We start from the raw sequence: 6,066 nt of genomic DNA, 5'->3' as shown, positions 1-6,066 counted from the left end.
TTAAAGGTATTAAAGATCATTTAGGCAAGATTATAGAGAATGAGAAAGATAACAGATTTAATCTTGGGGGAAAAAAAATGCCAAAATGCATCATCAAATATAAGTATAGATGAGGAACAAATAACCAGTTTTTTAGAAACTTGCCCGACACTAAACAACCCGAATATGAAATTAGTAGGTAACCCAATTAGCATTGATGAAATACTAACTGCAGTATCACAAATGAACGATGGGAAAAGCCCAGGACCCGGTGGGCTACCTGTTGAATTCTATAAATTTTGTATTAATGAAATAGCAGATCATCCGATTTCTTTATATATTGAAAGCATACGATCAGGTACATTAAATACATCTTTATCATTGTATTATCATTTTCATCATTGATATTACAATACATATCATCATTACCATGACAGATGATTATATTCACGTTGAAGTTTATGGAATAGTATCATTTGCTATGGAAGTTAGAATACTAGTAAATGATGTAATAGGATCTGGGTCATCTTCAGAAAAGGCATTAAACGTCTCATAGCATAGAGACTGAGGTTTCCTTTTTTAAAAAAGCCATCTTTGTACATTAGACCCATCTCCAATTCCTTCAAGAGCGAGAATAAGCAGGAAATGGTCACTTCAATAGAGGTCATGCCACACTTTCCACAATAGATCCAGTAACAGCTCAGGCTGAAGTCAAGTCGATTGCTAAGTAAGTACCATGTCCTCAGTGTAGATAAGTTGGAGATACATTATTTAGGAGGCATAGGGCGTGGTTGTCAATGAACTCCTCAATTCTCTTGCCTCTGGTGTTACTCTGCTTACCATCCCACAGTGTACTGTGGCTATTAAAATCCCCCATAAGTATGAAGGGTAGGGGGAGATGCTGGACAAGGCTGTCCAAGTCTTGGTGTGTTAGGGTCATGTCTGGTGGAATGTATATTGAGCACACTGTTCTAGCTCTCCGGAGTGTTTGATGCACCGATGTCGCTTGTCCAAAGTGATCTGACTATGTATCACGTTATTCCGTATTAAAATAGCTGTGCTACCAGAGGCATGTCAGTTGTTTGCACCAAAAGAATTTAGAACTATACAATTTTTAAAAAACAAAGACGTGTCAGTTGCCAACTGGGTTTCGTGCAGAATGCAAGAAGCAAGATAAATGCAAGAAGATGCAAGAAGAATAAAAGTTGAGCTAGCTGTTGCAATCCCGCAAAGTTAGCTCTAAAGCCACAACAGTTCCACTGGATGATAGTATAGTTCATAATTAAGTGTACTGGTACACTCCCACTTGTTCTGCCATTTGGAGAACGGCTTCTGCGGATATGACCGCTCTCATTCAACATCTTTAATCGGTTTGACTTTTATGCTCTCATCTTGATGCAACACTTGGATGGCTCCTGACAGTTTCCTTTATCATGACCCTCCTCACCACAATTACAACACATACTCTTATTCTTACAGTTCTCTGAGCCATGTCCATATTTTTGACACTTAAAGCATCTCAGTGGGTTGGGAATAAATAGGTCCACAGGAACGCTCATATATCCAATAGTGATTCTTTCTAGTGGGTGAGGTTTTTTGACAGTAATAATGTACGTGCCAGTTTTAATATGTCTTCTCTTTTGATTGTTATTCTCTTCACATGCATCATTCCTTGAGTTTTGAGCGCTAGAGCAATCTCATCTTCTGCATCATCTCATTCTTTGGTGTGAATCACCCCTTTGCAGGAATTACGAGTGGGATGTGGAAGGCCCTTCATTTCAAAACCAGCCAATGAATTTGCATGAAGATACGTTCCAGTCTGTACGGCCCAGCAGTGGATATGGCCCAGTGGATTCTCCACGTTGACTTTTTATTTTTTAGAACATTCCACAAGAATCTGTCCAGATCTTAGTTTTTCCACATCTTTCACTGCACCAACTATTCCTGTAAAGCCCTTATGAATGGCCAAAGGAGATCTTTTTGTGATGGGCGTATCCGATGACATACACTAAATAATTATGCATTTTGGCCAATCTTCAGTACTTAGCATTGGAGCATATTGATTCTCAGAGGTACAGTCTGTGTCCAAATTTAAAAGCCACTTCTTGGATTTATGTTTGGTAGCCATGTTTAAAGTATTTCCCTTCATCATCTCTACTCCTCACACACACCTCGGGGTCCAACAAGGGGATGCACAGAGCCGCGGATATCCAGCAGATTATGGACCAGGGATATAGGGATGGTATACTCTAGCAAAAAAAGCATGAAGTTCTCAGTCCACTCGACTGACCCTTAGCCAAAGCCTTCTCAGAGTACCTGAATGATACTTATTATATCTTATAGTATTCTCGGGGCAAGTCTTGACCAGCCAATTGACCGGAATGGGCCTTTCTAAACTCCCATCTAGATGAAGTAAAAGCTAAAGCACTGTGTTGAAAAGGCGGAAGCCGCAGAAAACCACATTTCTCAGGGACCAGGCTCTCTTCCTCCATCGACACGGGTCACAACTCACGGCAAATGAGTTGCCCTGCACACAGCAGGGATTTCTAAGTGCCTGTTATACAAACGGATTCCTGTAACCCTAGGATGGGAGGCTCAAGGGTTATTCTCTCTTGCCTAAGGAGACGACCCTAGCACTACGGAGGGAAGGAGTGTGCCACTGTTCCTTTCACAAGCTGCCACCTAAAAAGTGGGTCTTGTGCCGTACCCGGAGATGTATGAGACAAGAGATTTAATAACAAATACAAGAATAATATTAGATAATCTAAATTATCTTGTACAAATTGCTTTTCCTTGCCACTTACAAATCAGGAAGTAACAAAAAGAGAACTTCTGTATAAGACAAAAGAAAACAGTGAACTAAGAGCAATCGAAATGGGAATAAAACTAAAAAACTGCTGCATAGACAAGGGCATGAGGAGCAATCTGGACATATAAAGAAACGGGGGGGAAGCAAGAGCAAGACAACATGTCAATTACTATAAACTCATATACAGTGACTTCACAGCCAAATATACACAACTAAATATTGACTGGTTAAACTCCTCTAACAAAGGCTATCTACAATAAAATAGTCAACTATCCAGATATGACCCAGTCTCTACCCAGTAGATGTGGATATGGCCCAGTGGATGTTTGTGTATATGACATAAGGAATGTTTGAAGTTCGATATAGTGCAACAGAGCAAATAGCCTGGGACTGGAAAAATGCGGTTAAAGAAGCTTTTTATGAGCTATACAGAGCAAACAAAAGACAAGCATTCGTGAAGACATCAATGTTTGTTTGTTTGTTTTTCCACATCAAACATCCAAAAGTGGGAAATGAAGTCATTACAGACTTGCCATTGCCACATTGCACATTGCCATTTACAAGGCACCACAAACGCAACACCTCTGTAAAGCCAAATTACACATCACCCCTCACTGGAGAAAAGCACTATATATAGTGCCCTTAAACAGGACCACAAAATACTAACAAACACTATATGTAGTAGGGATGTCACGAGGACTTCGGTACCAACATTTTAAAAATTTGACGGTACTTGTTTTTCTGCAGTAACATAGGTACCGTTTGTAATGAAGTTACCGTGGTTGCAATTCTTCCAGAACTGAAGTGGCAATATGCACAAGTGTTTTAGTCGGTCCACAAGTGGTAAAGAAGAAGAAGAACACCAACAAGCACACGGGAAAAACTACAGAAGTTTAGCTCCACCCTGACTCGTTGAGATGAAAAGAGAGGAAAGCTAGAATCGGGTGCCGGTGTGCAGCCGATGCTATCGTTCATTTCAGACAGAGTGAGGAAATACCTGGACTTTGGCAAAGCACCTGAAAGACTATATTATGTTTGTTTGAGGCAACTGCATTGTGGCCGTGAAACCAGCTAATGTTATGCTCCATGTAATGTTAGTGATAGACAGTTATTTGTTAACGACACTAACACATTGCAGTGTTATAAACTACCTCCTAATGTTCCACCATGCATCTCTATTCAGCCCGGGTCCTGTCAGATAAATGTAGCCTCATGTCACTAATACTTATTCAGATGTTCATGCTTTTAATAAATTCTTTTTATCCTGCCACCATATCAATTAATTTAAACTAATGCTTGCATTCAGAGTATAAGGTGTGTGTGTGTGTGTGTGTGTGTGTTTAGGAGTGCACTTTAGCACTTGTTATTAGCACTCTTTTATTAGTCCTTGTCAGATAGTGTTTGATAACTAAAATATCCCCATCCCCCTCTCCCTCTCTGCCAGTATTAGCCAGAGGAAGATGTGCTGCAGGAGTTTTTAATTAAATTTTTTAAAGCACACCTTGGTATCGACTTTGGTATCAAGTATTGTGTACTTTCGGTGGTATCGGTACCAACTACTAGATTTCTCGTATCGGGACATCCTTAATACGTAGTGCCCTTAAACAGGACAGCAAAATACTAACAAACACTGTATGTAGTGCCCTTAAACAGGTCAGTAAAATACTAACACTTTATGAAGGACAGCTGAGATGCATTTGGGATTCCGCCACACAGCTTCAGCTAAACTTACCTCAGGGTTTAAAACAGGAAGGAGTTTTACATCTTCACAGTAACACGCTTTTATTTCTAAAGTGTAACCACAATTAGAAATACTTGAATGTGGAGAGGATCATTTCGGTCACGTGATGAGATGTTCATTCCTTTTTTCAATACCTTTTTTTCAGTGTTTTCTGGCGGTTGGTGAAGCAGCTGTCGGCGCGTTACCGCCCCCAGTTGGACTGAAGTGGAATTTCAGGGTGGAATATAAAGTGCTGTAATAAAAATCTAATCGGTGATCTATAGAGCTGAGAACCATTAGACTATTACCATTAGATCATGTACAGCGATGTAGAACTGGTCTGATGGTTTGATTGACAGTTTTTTTCCCCTTTATGACGCAGCAGCAGTGAGGCAGTCTTCAAAAGTTGCGTGAAGATAGATAATGCGCAAATGTTGAAATGTGTTGAAAATGGCTTTTAAGCATTTGAAGCACTGTTTCCGGAAAACCAATAATATACTGGAGCACATCAGTATTTTTAGGATCCCTTGAAGGGCCTAAACTAATGGGGTTATATATTCTATTGATTAACACTTTGAAATAGTGTTAGTGTAGAAATTTGTAATATGTGGTATCGCTTCAAAAAAAAAAAAAAATGAGGCAAAAATCTTACTGTTTATGCATATTCATATACTTCACCACTAAAATACTTCGATTAAACAAAATTGTTACCTAATTTTATTAACATTCCATAAACATTAGCAATTACAACCACAAAATATAAATGTCATGTTAAAATAACTTTTTACCTGCACAACAACATAAAATAAAATAAGTAAAAATATTACTTAAAGCTATCCTGAGAGAAAAAGCATGTGAAAAGCTGTGTGATTAAAATGTATTTTACTCAATTGGTTGTAAATATTACAATGTATTTAACTTTGACGTTGGAGATTTTGGAAAAGTTGTGTATTGGGTTGGTTTTAAAAAGGGTGGAGCCGTGCATTTAAAGTGTGTAACTGACTGACATCTTTCCTGAAAATAAATTCACCAGACCTTCTCTTTGTGGATTGAACAGGCCAGTTTTAATAAATCATAATACTAAAACTTGTCTCTTGAAAACTTGGTGCTTTTAAATGAATGTATTGAGTGAATGAAACAAAAACTAAAAATCTAATATCTCAATCATAATATAATAATAATAATAATAATAATAAATGATACAACTTACAGAATGGGTCACTGAACGAAGCTTTTGATGAACGGAATCAAAAGATTCGAGTCACTGGGATGAATGGAAATTACCACGCATGCGCAATGCTGGTCTGCTGACGCTGACCGCCCCGGGGTTTTGGGGGGGTGCGCATGCGCACACATGCAGGAGCAAATAGAACAGAGGACGCGGATCGGGTAATGACACGTCTTAAAATTTTCCTCTTAAAAATCACAAAAAAAAATGAAAAACCTCATGTAACAGAGGTTCTTTTTTTTTTTATCTGTAAAGGGCGGAGCCTTTGGGTCATGACCACGTTCAGAATGGACCGCAGAATGTCAGTGACCAATCAGGAAAGCGGCTGAT

Source organism: Ictalurus furcatus, chromosome 14 (assembly GCF_023375685.1).
Source record: "Ictalurus furcatus strain D&B chromosome 14, Billie_1.0, whole genome shotgun sequence".
Classification (NCBI taxonomy): Eukaryota; Metazoa; Chordata; class Actinopteri; order Siluriformes; family Ictaluridae; genus Ictalurus; species Ictalurus furcatus.
The sequence above is the reverse complement of the archived record's forward strand: the minus strand, read 5'-3'. Positions refer to the sequence as shown.